This window comes from Lonchura striata, chromosome 14, assembly GCF_046129695.1.
Source record: "Lonchura striata isolate bLonStr1 chromosome 14, bLonStr1.mat, whole genome shotgun sequence".
NCBI lineage: Eukaryota > Metazoa > Chordata > Aves > Passeriformes > Estrildidae > Lonchura > Lonchura striata.
Genome location: NC_134616.1, coordinates 6,851,072 through 6,866,374, shown reverse-complemented (window position 1 = coordinate 6,866,374; position 15,303 = coordinate 6,851,072). Strand labels below are relative to the sequence as shown.

The window sequence follows — 15,303 nt, the reverse complement described above, 5'->3', positions numbered from 1 at the left end:
CTGAAAGAGACAATTTGTGAGAGAAACATCCCTCCTCTGAATGCTGCACTGGGATCGTACCTGAGAGCCTCCAGCAGCAAAGCTCTGGCTGCTCTCCATGCAGAAAAGCCTCAGGGAGCAGAGGACACCTCCACCACGCAGGGCTGCTCCTGCAGGCTGAAGGATCAGCCAGGACACACGGTCCCGATGGCCGGGTCCCCTCTGCCCTTTATTCTGCTTTTCCCGGCGCGGAACAAACAGCAGTGGGAAGGAACAATGCTACAATGCTTTCCAGGAACCCCGCACTTCCTCCGGGAGCGCCGGGTCAGGGCTGCGAGCGCCGCAGAAACGCTCAGGAACGCCTGCCCAGCCAGGCTGCCAGCGGGTTTGGTAACAAAAACAATAGGAAAAAAAAAATAATAATCAAATTGCCGCTTATCCTCCATCCCCCAAAAGAGCGCTTGAATTGCCGGTGCGAGGACAGGAACACATCGGTGTTTCAGGGAAGGCTCAGAAAGTGCTGATGAGGCATTTGGACTTCGGGACTTACAGACTGGAGGAGAACTCGCGTGGTGAGAGGCTCGTTCCCACAGCTCCCCTAAAAAATGCATCTTGTGCATTTGTGGAATGGGCTGCATATAAATTATCCATAAATAAGCTTAACATCAGTGAGCAGGTGGAACAGGGCAGGGTTCAGGAAATTATACAAAGAGAGTAGACAAAGGGCCAGGCTGCGATTGCTCTTTGTGTTGGGGAGCTGGGCTCACTTTGTGCAGTCACAACGAGTTAGTGCGAGGCACAAAGGCGGCAATTTTGGGTTTGATTAAACTCTCTGACAGCATTCATATGTTAAATGATTATGTGCTACTATCTGCTGCTACAGCATGCATATCACAGGAGAATCACAAATGAATCCGTTGAGGCCAGACTGCAGTGTCACAGGAGATGTAATTAATAAGCCAAACAAGAGCAGGGTAAAAAAGCAAGTCTGTTGTGGGTCTTACTCAATGACCAGGCACATCAAATCAGGAAGAAATTACTAACATGGAGCAACACAGATGTATGTTCTGGCATTTGAAATTCCAATCCAGATGCAAATATTGTAGTCAGGATCCTGTCTCCCACCTCCAAAACTTCAGACAAACACGAACTGCGTGGTAGCCCCGGTGCCAGCCGGTGCCTGTGGAGGCAGGCCAGGGCTGCTCAAAGACATTCCCAGCATAAGGATTATTCTGCCTTTATGCTTGCTGTCCGTTCAGTCTTTTGTGAGGTGCCACGGGGAATCGTTTGAAACAGGAACAAGGATTAGACATATCCCCCCTCCCATGTGGGTCACCCAATGCCTGGCAGAGGAGCCACCGAAGGTGCTGCACACCTGAATCACCTCCAAACAGGAGGGGAGAGCCCCCACGTGTGCTCCCTTCAGCCCCTGCCTCCACCCACAACTGAAAAGATGTCTCTGAAACCCTCAATGATGGGCAGCAGGAGGTGAATTGGCAGCTGATGGGCTGCAGAGCCCCAGGTGTCCCTGTCCCTGCCATGGCCATCCTGACTGGCGTTCACCCAGATGTGGGAGCCATCTCATTTACATTTCGATGGCCATAGCAGTGTCTCAGGGTGGGTTCACAAAGCACCCCCAGCTTCTCTGGAGAAATAAGATTGCATGAAACAGCCATCTCCACGCAGGCTGGGGATGCCCAAATCTCTAGTGGGCAGCCAAAACTGGGTTATGGGGGCTGTGGAGGAATTGCCCCAGCTCCCAGGGCCCTGGAGCACAGCTGGGTGGCTGCCCAGGGACACTAAAAATTCATGCACCAGTCTTGTTATGCTGGTTGGCAGCTACCAGGTTCAGATTGTTTGTGGAGGGATTCACCCAGGCTTAGAAACATCTGTGTCCTGATCCCCAGCAAAGTGCACAGGGTCCTGCAATGTCACCCTGTCACCACTCCTGACCCCAGAATAGAATCACAGAGTGGTTTAGGATGGAAAAGTCCTCTAACATAATCCAGTCCAGCCATTAACCCAGCACCACTGTGTTCACTGCTAAACCACATCCCCAAGTGCCACATCCACATGCCTTTTGAATGTTCAGGACAGCACTCCCCCAAAATCTTTTTATTCCCATTTCACTATTGCCAACTTTCTTCTCACAAAGCATTTCCACCTCCCCTCGAAAGGGCAAAATGGAAATCAAGAGTGCATAAAGATTTCTATCTGGAGTCAGAGGGCTCAGGGAGCACGTCTGCCTGCCTGGTGGCAGGGAGGGCAGGCTCTGGGGGGAGGACAGGATCCGTGGGGAGGGCAGGCTCCATGGGGAGGGCAGGATCCATGGGGAGGGCAGGCTCTGTGGGGGAGGGCAGGCTCTGTGGACCCCCAGATCTGCAGGGAGCCCTGTCCTACTGCAGACCTCGGCACAGGGCTGACCAGTGCTCACCATGCACCAGACTGCAGTGAAAGCTTTTATTGCCCAGTCAGCTCACCCATATCAGTCAGCTATTTGGCTGAAGGGGAGGCATCCATTCAAAGCCAGTTTACAGCAGAGGCTTTACATTTATTTTAAAAGCATCTGGAAATTAAAAATCCCCTTTGGCACTCATCCACTTTGGAGAGAGCCAGGCCCGTTGTCTGGCCAAGCAGCCCTGCTCTAGCTGAGCTGGGTGGATCCAGTGCTGGGACATTTTTCTAACTCGAGCAGGAGTGGGATGTTTGCTTTCTTCCAGCAGCTCTATGAACTCCCCACACTGAGTGTTGGTTTGGTCCTCACTCCGTGTGTGTCCCACAGTGGGATGTCACTCGGAGGCATTTAGGGTGTGCTGTGCTCTTCCCCAGCCCAGGGACTCCTTTGAGGTGGTGCCTTGGCCAGGACAAAGAGTGATGGGATGGGTAGTGAGTGTAGGGTTTGCCTCAGGTGAAGGGCAACCATGCAAAACATGGGTTGTTTATTTCCATTGTGGGATGGCTGCAGGTCTGACAGGTGACTCTGCCCAGAACAGCCTGAACCTGGTGGCAAAGGCATGCTGAATTTATAGCAGAGCCCTGATAAGTTCTCCACGAGCAGTGTATGCCCCCCAAATTCACAACATTTTATTGAATTTTTCCTTGGCAGGGTGGCAAACCCAAGGTGGGGTCATCCCTTGGGTCAGGGGGTGTTTTGGAGAATGGAAAAAAAAAAAAGAAAAGGTAAGTAAATCCAATGCCTGTATGCAGTTATAGTTGCACAGACCTGGTTTGCATCCTGCAGGCAAACAGTAGGCACTGGAAATCCCCAGCCTGCTCTGGCAGCTGGCACCTCTGGCTGCCCAGCCCCTGCATCCCTTCACTGTGGCTCCTCAGCAGGAAGGCAGGTTAGTCTGGAACAAGGCAGAGAACAGAGTGAAGACAAGGATTTATCCATTCTGTGTCACAGAAAATTGAGAAGCCCCTGTCCAGCAGCTTGGGATTGCCACCGTGGAGGCTGAACCTGCTGAGTGCATCAGCTGCGAGACAGAATTGCTTCTTTATCCAAAAAGTGGGTGAGGTGAATAACCATGTGTTCAGCAAAGAGCTGAAGATCTCCAGAGTCAGCTTTCACCTCCATCCCAGGAGGGTCTGGGCTGCCCTGCTGCCCTTGAGGTGGGAGCTCCACAACCTGGGGCAGCTGCAGCCAGAGGCGTGTTCCCTGCCTGATCCACGCCTGGAGGGAATGAGGATTATTGCTTGTGAGTGTCTTTTCAGGCAGGAGAGGAAGGGAATACCCATCAGGCTGGGAGAGGGGATCAAACAGGACAAGAACCATAACCTCTCAACTTTTCCTTCCCAACCCGCCCTGTCCCACTGGCTCCTTCTCCCAGGCACAGCTCCCATCCCTGCTCCAACACGTCAGCACTGCAGTGGATGGGCTTGTCCCTCCCCAATTCCTGCTGCAAGGAGAGGAGAAAGACCAATTCCACCAATGGCACAGGCCAGAGAGGGCCAGGCATGAAGAGACATGAGCAGAGACTCTTCTCTAATCTTAGCTAAGCCCTTGCAAAGCCCTACTGCACAGACACAAACTAGACTTCTTCAGAGTCTCATAAAACTGAAAAAAACTGTGGCCAGATCCTCATGGCAATGGCAACATGCCCTCTTTAGCACAAAGCCTATCTTCCCACATTGGATTTCAAGTCCCCCTTTCAAAGTATGGAAGCATTAGATATTTCCAAAGAAAGGATTTCCTGAATTATTCTAACACTGAAAAAAATAGTGTATTCTTCCCTGGCTCTCACAGGCTGTTGAAGTACTTGGCTGAATTTTTTTCCTTAAAAAAATCCCAAAAGCCAGAGTCATGACATAAGAACAGGATCTTGTACTTTGAAGGGACATGAACCTCCAGAGCAGGCTGTGCTACCAACTCTGCCTCTAATAATAGCTGCCAACTTTGTGAGCATTGTACATTGTTTAAAGAATCTAATCAAGTTATATATTCCTTTTGAAGTCAGACAACTTTGATTTAACAATGGCTTCAGAGCTTTGAAAAACCCAATGTTTTCTAGTTTGTCTTTCACAATAGTTCCTTACCTGTCTCCCATTGCTGAATAAATCATTATAAACATAAACCAGATGCCTAATGCTAACAATAACTTTAGAGAGCCCTGCTTCCCCCAGGATGTATGGGCAATGACTAACACACTTTTAGCCTCCAGACTTAATTTAAAGCATTCTGGAATTGTGCACTGGTGAGATGAAGGCTGCCCAAGACAATAACTTTTACATTAAATATAATCTCTCTCTTTAGCAGCAACAAAGTCAAGGTTGTTCTCCTTTCAGCCCTGGAGTCTCAGTTGGCCATGGACACTCTGTAAGCGTGGAGGTACTGGAAAAGGAAGACCAACTTAAAGAAAATGAAGTGTCTGTGTTTGAATTGCATGGGAGCAGCAGGTTATGTGACTTGCAGTGAGCATGCAGCAGCCAGGCACTGCTCCTCACAGGGAAGTCAGTGTTGTTGTCAGCAGAGGTGTGACGAGGGACAGTGCTGAGTCCCCAGGTGTGACAAGAGACAGTGCTGAGTCTCCAGGTGTGACAAGGGACAGTGCTGAGTCTCCAGACACGTTGTCTCCCTCTGGCAGAGCAGCAAACACTCGAGCTGCCCTCAGCCTCTGTCAGCAGCTGAGCTACAGCACTTCAAAGCCTGGAACTCACCTTTCCTGAAGACAGAGCCTGGGTGTGTGGAGCAGTGCAGGGCTGTGCTGCTGGAAGATGAGTGTTCCTGACCCAGAGACCTCAGCCTGCAGAGTGCCTGTAGCTAACAGCTGCTCCAGAGCTGCTCCACAGGGGATATATTGCTTAACAGAGGAACACATTTAAATGCATTACTAGCACAGCTAAATTAGTGTCTGGAGATTGAGCACTGGCAAAGAAACAAAGTTTTGAAAGCTTCCTTCAGTATTCTTTCACTTTCCTATGTCTGCGCACACTAAGCCTGCAATTGGGTTACTCTGGCCATTTTATTTTCATAATTTTGTCACCCCTGTTCTACAAGGTTTACTATATTCCTTGGTTTGGTTATTTGAAGCCATAATCAAAAAGTGGAGAGAAGAAGAAAGGATGGGAGGAAATCTTTGGATCTGCCGAAGTTAAGGAAATGAATATTAGATAAACTCTTCCACGCAGAGGGGCTTTGCCCTTGTGACGTTGGCGGCACAGCGTGGCACAGTGGGAAGCTCAGTACAGAATTTCCTGACACAGACTGAACTAAGAGGAGCCATTGCTAAAAATATAACAAAAAGGAGGCTCATGGGGAGCTTGATGGGGAATTTCTCCTCCCTGAACTTCACAGCAATATCCCTGGTTTTTTGAGGCACCTTTTGTGGCAGTCTCCCAAGCAACCCGGTCACACCGAAGTTCAAGGATGTGTTTGAAACCCTTGTAAAGATACCCCATGAAAAAGAAATTCACCCCAAAACAACCAGAGGGACATTTTCCAGAAGTTCACCCCTTGCATGAAATTTGTATCACCTCTGCATCACAGCTTAGCCTTTCCTAATACCCAACTGCTTGGTAAAGCTACAGCCCTGGACTGTTGTTTTGTTTTTTTTTTTTTTTTTTTCATTCTAATTTTCAAGTGAAACCTCACTGAATTATTTGTTATGGGGGGCAAAAGCACAGAGTGGCTTGAGGGGAGGAAAGACTCCAGACCCAGCATCTCCAGGAAACTTTTGCCACCTGTTTCATTTTTGTGCTCAACAACAGGAGAGCTCCTTGCCAAACCAGACCCCACCAGCTCTCCAGCCACAGTTGCAGCACCACCAAATTCATCTCCAGAGGAGGCACTAGGGCATTAGAATATAAAAGACTGTAATTTATGTACTTTAAGCCATATTTTTGATTATGGTGGATAGCAAGCAAACCCTGAAAATCATCTTTTACAGAAAACATTAATTCTAGATGATGTTTTTCCCTTATAAAAATTATTTACCTGTCTCTGTGGGGTTGTACTTTTTGTATAATAGAGTACATGTCTGTTCTGGTTCCTTACATATGAGATACAGATCCCAGGCAAGCAGCTGTCCTGGGGTATTGTGGGGTTTCCATGACAAATGGGAATGCTTTACAGGCAGCTTTCATTTTTTCATCTGCAAGCCTCAATACATTGGCAGTTGTCAGAGTCCTGTGAACTTTTATATCTATTATGCCTTCACCACTACAAATGCTTTCAAATTAACAACCAGCCACATTTCCTCTCCATGACCAAACAGGAAAATAAAGAGAAAAGACAGGAATTACTACATTACAGAATACCTTCTCCTCAGTCCCACTTAGCAATCACTTTGTAAAGTGATCTGAAAGGTTATTTACATTGGGATACATCTAAGGGGATGAATAAGAGCAAATGCTCCAAAAAGGGATCACAGCTGTTTCCTTTCCTATCCCTGCCTGTCTCTGCTTCCAGGCAATCACCCTCATGTAGAATCCTCACAAAATAGTAAGAAATATGCATTTTAAGTAATCTCATAAATACATTTTTATTTCAATGTCTAACTTTTTGCTTTTTCCAATTCCTGTTTGCCTTTGAAAAGGGGTATCTTAAATCTGTGCATGCACAAGGGCAGGTGATGCCTTGTGAAGGCTGGAACAGAGACCAGACAAAGCTAAAGAATAAAGTAGGGATTTATTAAAAGGATTCCTCAATGGATGCACCTTGGGCAGCACAAGAGCCCAGCCAGGGCTACACCCAAGATGAACCAAAATGGTCACAAAATGCATGATGGCTCATGGGGTCTCTCATTTTTATAAGTTCTGCTCCATTTCCATATTGGGGTTAATTGTCCCATCCTTCTTGTGTTTCTCTCTTCAGTCCATGTTGTTTATGCTCTTGGGCCTGAAATTTGGGTCAGTTGTCCTTGGTCCCAAGCTAGAGAAGGAATTTTTTTGTCTACCTACTCTGTGAAGAGAGCTCACTATCCCCTAATATGAAGCTCAGAAGCAGTACAGAATGCAGTACAGAATCTGAAAAATATAGAAGCTAAAACCTGAGGCATCACAGACACATGGAGAACAATCCCTTCTGTCGGAGCAGATCCACTGCTGCATTGGCAGTTGCAGGAGGAATAGAAAATCAGGGGGAATAGAATAAAAAGTAACACATCATTGCAAGAGGAAAGTTTTTTAGCAGTGTATTCCAGAGCTGTCCCACCATTGCTGACAGAGGCTTCCAGACATGCACACATGGTGGGATGCACAGCAAAAGGCTGGAATGCTGGAATCACAGCCCAGCACCTTTTCTGAGTATGACATCGGGGTCCCAGGTGTCCATTTGGTGCATCTGGCACAACAATCTTACATCTGAAAATAATGAGAGAGATATTCAAAAATTAAGGACATTAACTATTTCTCAGTCTTTTCTCACAACTTTGAATTCTTCCTGTTAATTTCTCCATCTTTTGACAGTGCCTTTTCAAACCATGACCAACAGCCCCATCTGCTTGGCAATGAGAAGTGGAGACTCAGTCTTTGATGAGGACTTGCAGGGCTCCAAGACCTTCGATGGCCACTGGTGGGAGATCACATTCAGGCAACCCCAGGGATCCTTCTGGTCTGGCAGCCTATGGATAAAATCTGTGTGAGTGACTTAATAGCCTCAAAAATTGCCATGGTGAGTAATCCCCTGAGATTTGGTGTTGCCCTCATAAACACAGGCTGTCCTTTTTTATATTTAAACTTCAAAGGATGCCATTTGCTTTTAAAGTGATGTTTGGTGTTAATATTCTGCTCCTACAGGCCAGTTGGATCATGAGGAGGACAGAGTCATCTCAAAATAAAGGTCTGCTTTGCTGACTGATAGGCTTGAAAAATTGTACAACAAATGCCAATGCATAGCTCATTTATATGAGACACAACTGGTGGCAGATAATATTCTGTCCTGGAAATGTGCACAAATGTTTTACTTCTGCCTTCACTGAGAAGAAAACAGAATGTTGTTCCTACACATCCTAAACAGTTGTGTTCCAATACTTTTTCTAACTCTTCCCTCAAGTGCTTCAGGGCTAAAATTTTGCTATGGTGGCAAAATTTTAGCCCTGAAGAACTGCAGTGGGGGAGTTTTTATCAAGGGGACTCCTTTACGCCACAGGTTCAACCAAAAGGAACTTCCAGGCTGTAGGTTCAGGCCAAATTTTTCTGTCTAAATGGTGATGCAAAAATCAGAAAAGTAGCGAATTTTATTATGCTTGTACTTCTGGGGCAGACCGTGGATCTTCAACAACTTTTGATGTCTTGAGTACAAAGCTGTTTCTTCTCATCCCTGTGTCTTGCACAGCTTTAAGTGTTGTATGAGAGGAGATCACAGCAGAGAGAAAGGAAGATACAAACCCCTCTTTTCTTAGCCTCTTGGCTATACTCCAAGTATTTTAAGCATTTCTGGTAGGGGTTGGTTCCCCCAGTGAGCCCCAGAGCTCTCATCTCTGATGGCTGTAAATCAAAGCCTGTTCACAGGTGATCAGCACATGCCAATACTGCTTTAGGCTTTATGGCATGTGCACTTCATACATGGATAGCAATGGCCCATCCCTCCCTGAAGCCCTTTAGCGATCTTGTGATTGTGTTTTGATATAGTGGGCAAGGCAGAAAAGCACAATGAAAGTCATACAAGTGATTACATGCAAAGATTTGTTCATCTTGTTAGACGCCTTGTAAATAATTTAACAAAGATCTTTAACAAGTCACACTCTAAATAAAAAAATTGGTCCACTTTAAACCCTGTTTTTCCAATTTGGATGCTTAAATCAATACTGTAGTCTTTTAAAACAGTCAGAATCTGTAGAAATTGCCATAGAGAGACAGACACAGAGTTCTGGTTGCCAAGTGTAAAGGAGAAAAATGTGAGAAATTCTGTAACAGGCAAACACGGGGTAATCTCCCTTCCCCCAGAAGAGCTCATCCAAGCCTTGGAGACTAGTTAAAATACTAAAGCTAGAGGTTTTGCCCTTCCCAAACCACTGTTCACTTGAACTCCGCAGTGATGGTTTTCTCCACAGGAAGATTCAGCAAAGCATTTGATAATTTTATGGGAACACCTCATTGCATATTTTAAGTATTTCCTTTATCATCTCTCTTCCAGAAGGACACGAACCTCTCCAGTAAAGCACAGCTGGAAACACCACATCTCAAGGCTGTTGGGCTCCTGCCCATGTGGAGCAGCCTGCTCTGGCACGGCTGCTGCAGGGCACGGGCAAGGCTCGTGCCAGGAGCGTGGATCCTCCCCAGGACACGATTCCCAGGGAAGGGAGTGCAGGGCAATTAGTCACTGTAAAACACTCAAGAAACAGGAATTGCCCACGCTCCGACAAAACCAAGTGCTTTATGTGACTTGAGATGCAGTTGGAGGAATCTGGCTAATCTTCTGCTCTCCTAGTAAATCATTCATTGAGGCCATCTGTGAAATATGAGAAGAGCAGCTTCAACCCAAGATTGCCGCTTAGCAAAGCTCTCACTGGCTTGGCCGGAAAGAAGCTTTCCTGATAAAGCTGATAGCTAGTCCAAGCCCTCATGATTTCCAGAGGCAGTAATCCTGCTGGGGAGATTAGAGAAGCAGCCCTTGGAAGTCCTGAAGTATGGCCGTGCACTCCAGCAAAACTAAAGGGATCAAAAAAAGATAAAATCTGCAGCATTCACCAGAGCCTGGCCCTGATGTGCCCCTCGATGCCCTCAGGTCCTCTGCAGACAGGTCTGACCAGCAGCCCCCAGACCAGTCACAACCTCTCTGGGACACAGGGCATTTATGGAGCTCTGGAACAGCACCAAGGAAAATAATCCCTGCCTTGATGGCCAAGATTGAACTGGGGTTTTCTTCAAGAAGTGTGGATGCCCATCTGGAAAGTGATATTCAGCTCTCACAGCTGATTGCAGAAGCCAAAATTCCCTGCTTCAGGAAAGTTCATGCCTGAATCAAATGAGTACAGTGTGAGGTTGTGTAATAATTCATCCAAAACACCCCTGCCAACTTCCCACACCAGGCTGCTTGTCTGTATCCTTTACCCAGACTTGAGGGATTTTTAAGAAGCAGTCAGTCTTTCTCCACAGGCATTACTACTAACCTGGGGATAGAAGGAAGTTTTCGGGCAAATATTTCATATGGCAAAATAAATAAAATTTTAGTTTACAAGAGAAATGGGCTGAGCACCTTAGCAGAGCATTCAAGGACATGAGTTACAATCCATCTCCTCTGGGAATTAAGACAATACCGTTTTTAAAGGCTTTATATTTTTACATCTTGTAGCTTCCAAACTCTTAGGATCTGCAATTCCCAGGTGACTCAGTAGCTAGTAGGAACAGAGAGTTTCAAAGTGAAAGATGAGATGTACCAATTTCTAGAGCCAAGTGTTTGAAGGGAAGTGAAGCAAAGGCCCAAACAGGAGACAAAATAAGAGCCCAGCAGGGCTGGAGGCAAAAACCTCCAGTCTTACCTGGTGCTGGACTCTCAGAGAAGGTGAGGTTTGCATACAGGGAGCACATCCCACCTTTGAACTGTGTCAAATCCCTGTTGTATGAAGCCAGGCTTTTACATTGTGTTTGGGTGCCTTGCAGAGCTACAGCCGTGGAAGGGAAAATCCACCCCCTCCTGCCCCGTGCTTCAGCTGAGCAAAAACCTGCTCAGTTTAATGTTGAAATCTTGCTTCAAATTACAGTCCTCTTGATGACCAGGTGAGGTTGGGCAAGTGATTATATCTTGGAGCAGCATGGTGGACAAACAGTAGGAGCTGCAGTTCCCAGAAGACAAAGATCCTCTTTGCCATGTGAACTTTAACCAAAGTTTGGTATGATAATCCCTGCATGTTGTGGTTTGTAAGATTTTAACTATTCTTTCTGTGCTTTCTGACTTCCTGGTGTTTGTTCCACTGACTGACCTTGGGGCTAGTGACTGTCTTGAATACATCAAATTTTCTGCCTTCTCCCTAAAATCTCCCCAGATCTAAGTGAAACAGCATCTCATTGACCATTACCCCAGCAAGCTTATTAGTGATGTATTTTCTTCTGTGGAGAGAAACAGGTCAAGACAAGTAAGACTGGAAGTTGGTTTTCTTTTGTTTTAAAAGTGAGGGGTTCTTCCTTGTCACTTCCTAGGTATCTAACTGCTGAAAAAAGTATTTCACCCAGTGCATCATCTGAGGCATTAAGGAAGCACTTCCTCTAGTCCTAATTAAGTGTAATAAGCACTGTAAATGCCCCTTCCTGTACTGCTGTTTCTATTCTTAGCACGTTCTGTACCATCCCTGGAAGTCAGGGCTGTGGGGGCACAAAGTGCAGCTTGGATCACTGAAAATAGCGAAAGTGTGGAAGGAGCAGCAGCAGGGAGAGCAGTTGGCATCCCCAGGTCAGAAAAGGAGGAGGTGAAGAAGTAAAGAAGGTGAAAACCAAAGGGTAACAGAGAAGTGCTCAACCTCAGCAAGACCAAGGACACACCATGGCTGTGGCACTGGAAACTGCCTGAGCAAAGCTGCTGAGGAGATGTGTCCCAGCACACCAGAGCTCTTGCAAGAAGGGAATCTCAGTGTCAGCTGGGCTCTGGGATTTTCTGATTGTCTGCCAGGACTGGTGTTGTTCAGCAGAAAGCTGCCCTGGCCTCCCAAGCATAGCAAAACTGGTGCATCCTCTACTTTCAAATCACACAATGCAGGCTGCAGGAGCATCTGTTATAAATCTTCTTCTCTGAGCAAGGGCAGGAAGCACAACTTTCACAAGACTCTCTTAAACTGGAGAAAGTCATCCAGGCCTTTTCTTTGGAAGTGCTGCACCCCTCCTGGAGCCCTTTGTGATCTAAGTTGTTTAGAAAGTAAATGAAAGTGAGTGAGCCAGAGACAGTAATGGTTATTTCTCCAAGAAGGAAAAGCTTAATTTTACCATGGGGATCTTGCCTCTGCCATGACCCCTCCAACAGCTCACAGGAACACAGGAGGAATTAACCAGCAGTGAGGACTGGTTCATCTTGCAAATTTGTAAAGAGTTTCATCTTAGTTCTTAACAGCAATATCCTTGATCCTGAAAAAAAAAACAACTCAACAAACAAACAACCCGCCCACCACCACAAACTCAAATAAACAACACCAAGTCCTCAGCTAGTAGCACTCAGCTTCTCCATAGCTTGTAGCACCCTCCTTTTTCTGTCTAACCAAGACAGAATTAGGGCTTGCAACATCTTTGGAGACTTCCCTGGGTGGCAGCTGAGATGGTCAGTGCACAAAGAGCAGTGAACATTTCACAGGCAGCAACGCTGGAGGGGCTGGTCCCAGAGAAGATGAGAGGACAGGGAGCAGGATGAGGATTACCAGGCTCAGAACCATTTGTGTTTGCTCTGGATTGGTGTCTGTGCAGCTCGCTGATAAATGAGATCAACAGGATTTTTCCATCTAATCTAAGCAAGCAGTTGGGTTTTATTCAAGTAATTTTTCTAAGGGATAATAATGTCTTATTATGACTATAGGGCTTACTACTAGAATGCTGTACTAAATTCAATAATCTGAACTCACCAAATATTGTCCCTCTTGTGGGAGCTTCAGCTGTTTGAGAGGGAGCCCCAGAATTGTGTGATCATCCCTAAAACCTTCTCCCCTAAGTTCCAGCTTTGGAGAACAAGTTGTTCATCATAAGCTGAATTCAGCCTTGGAGTAACTCCAGTGAAAACAAAAGGAGTAACAACAGGAATGGATTAGGCCCAATTGCTTTCACATTTCTCCAAATTGAATTTTCAATTCCAATACTAAAGGAGGAGTAAAAAAAACCTGACCCAACTTATGGCACAGAGACAAATACACTCCAAAAGGTAAGTCTGCTTTGTGATGTGACCTTGTGCCCTTTGGAAGGTGCACCAAGGAGAGCTTCCCAAAGCCTACCTAGGGGAAAAAACTCTGCTATCATCTGTCAGGAGCAATATATATTCCTGTTTCTGCCACTGTATTGTACCAATTTTTGCACAGAATGGTCAAACCCTGCAGTTTTAGGCTGCTACATCTCGACTACTGACCTTACACATATCTGAAAAAAAACCAGTATCTGCCAAGCTGAGATATAGAGTCATGAGGATTTAATTTAATTTCACAAAAACATACTGAGGAAGATTAAACAGTGTGTTTTCTGCACCAGCCTCATTTTCCAGAGGGAGCTTGCTCAGATCAGGAGAGGGCACAGTCTCACCTACAAATTCTCATCTGACAGATCATCACCTTGGCATCTCTTTGGTTAAATGGACGTGAACAAGAAGAGAGGAAGTGGAATATGGATAGATACAGAGAACTCCAAGCTCCCCTGCTGACTGTGGAGCCTTGCTTTCTTGCACTGCTTGCTGCACCACTCACTCATTAGCTTTTGAGTTCCTTCTAACTTTGACCTGCTGTTTCCTGCCAGGGCTGATGAGCCACGAGTGCAAAGTCTCTTCCTCTGGGCCAGTTCCTCAGAGCACACTTCCAGGGGCTGCCACATGAAGTTAGCTGAAATTAAAAATGTCACTCTTGTTTTCACTGGAGTTATTCCCAGTGAAATTCCCAGGCTATTCCAGTGTGTTATAAAGGGGGTAACAAAATTAACCAGTGATCAAAGAACTAAACTGGATTCAATTTCTAACTCATATTCAACCAACACTAAAGATACGAGCTTTTTGTGTCTCCACACACTCAAGGGTTTTCAATAATAATGATGACACTCAAAGCTACACCTAAACAAATAAGAAGTTTATGAAACATCACAGATGCACAAAATATCAAGGCCACGTTTGACCCATGAGCTTCGCTAGGTGAGTGCAGAGCTGTGTCCAGCTGACAGGCTGCAAGTGGAGGAGTTGGGCTCAGCTGCTATCTAGCTCAGAAATCATGCACATTGTTTGCAAACTTATCAGGAGTGACTTGAATTGTGAATTAGCTTCAGCAAGGCAGCTGGCAGGCTGCTGAGGCATACAATGCCTGCTGAATCTGCACTTCCTGCTGGAGACGTGCAAAGGAGAAGGCAAACTATGAAAGAGCAGAGAAACCGCTCCCAGCTCCAGTCAAAACTACGTGCAGCACAGGCACAACGAGGCCAGTGGCTGGTCCAGGGGCCAAAGCAGTGTTCCCAGCAGCAGCAGTGCTGACAGTACTCAGCCTCAGCACAGCTCTTGCTGTGCAGGGAGCCCAAAGCCCTTTGGGAAGATCATGAGGCTCCCCCACCTTCCCCCAGCTCCCTTCCAGACTGGGTAAGGCCACAGAGCTGGAGGGCAGCAGCTGGACCATGCCAGCCCTGCAGGCAGCTCTCACACCCAGCCCAGAGATGGTGCTGCCCTGTTTTACACCTTGGTTTTCAGTAAATAGCCAAATCTCTGTCCAAAGCAGCAGCAGACACAGGGACCCATCCATGCCAGCCTTACCTGAGCACTCACCTGGCCAGGGCACCAGAGCAGGGCTCCATGGCTGGATGCTCTCCATGCAGGCAGACATTCCCTGTGTGCTGCAGGTCACAGAGCTGAAGCTGCTGTGCGTTCTCCAGGATCCGGGTCTGTGTGTGCCCACTTGGAGAAACAACAGGAAGATGCTTCCTGCATGCTGTCTGATGGGAACACTGCAGCATCAGCACTTGGGAAAAACACCAGCTTGTACTGTGCACTCCCCTAAACCCAACCAAAATGTACCACAGCAGGCTCCTGAACGGCTCCACGGGGCTGGGAAAAGAGCCAATGTGCAATGTACTGCTAGGAAAGCTCCCTTACTGTGAGCAGGGTCTATTCACTCATTTCAGGTTGTCAAGAAAATTTGATCCAAGTGCGCTCTAGCACAGGATTGTGTTATCTTTACAGCCACAGAGAACCTTTTTTAAAATCAGCTTTAAGGTTATTGGCCTGAATAAGTC

General features: G+C 46.6%; 1 long non-coding RNA gene across 2 annotated transcripts; it reads right to left on the bottom strand.

Moving 5' to 3' along the window:
• Positions 1–6,929: 6,929 nt before the first annotated feature.
• Positions 6,930–14,957, bottom strand: LOC144247122 (uncharacterized). Of its 2 annotated transcripts, XR_013340818.1 has the most exons (3): positions 14,825–14,957; positions 12,334–12,417; positions 6,930–8,039 (listed from the first exon to the last, which is right to left on the bottom strand). It is a non-coding gene; the product is annotated as an uncharacterized LOC144247122 (long non-coding RNA). The 2 variants fall into 2 exon arrangements; XR_013340817.1 differs by lacking the exon at positions 12,334–12,417 and having other exon boundaries at positions 14,837–14,957.
• Between the last annotated feature and the right edge of the window lie 346 nt (positions 14,958–15,303).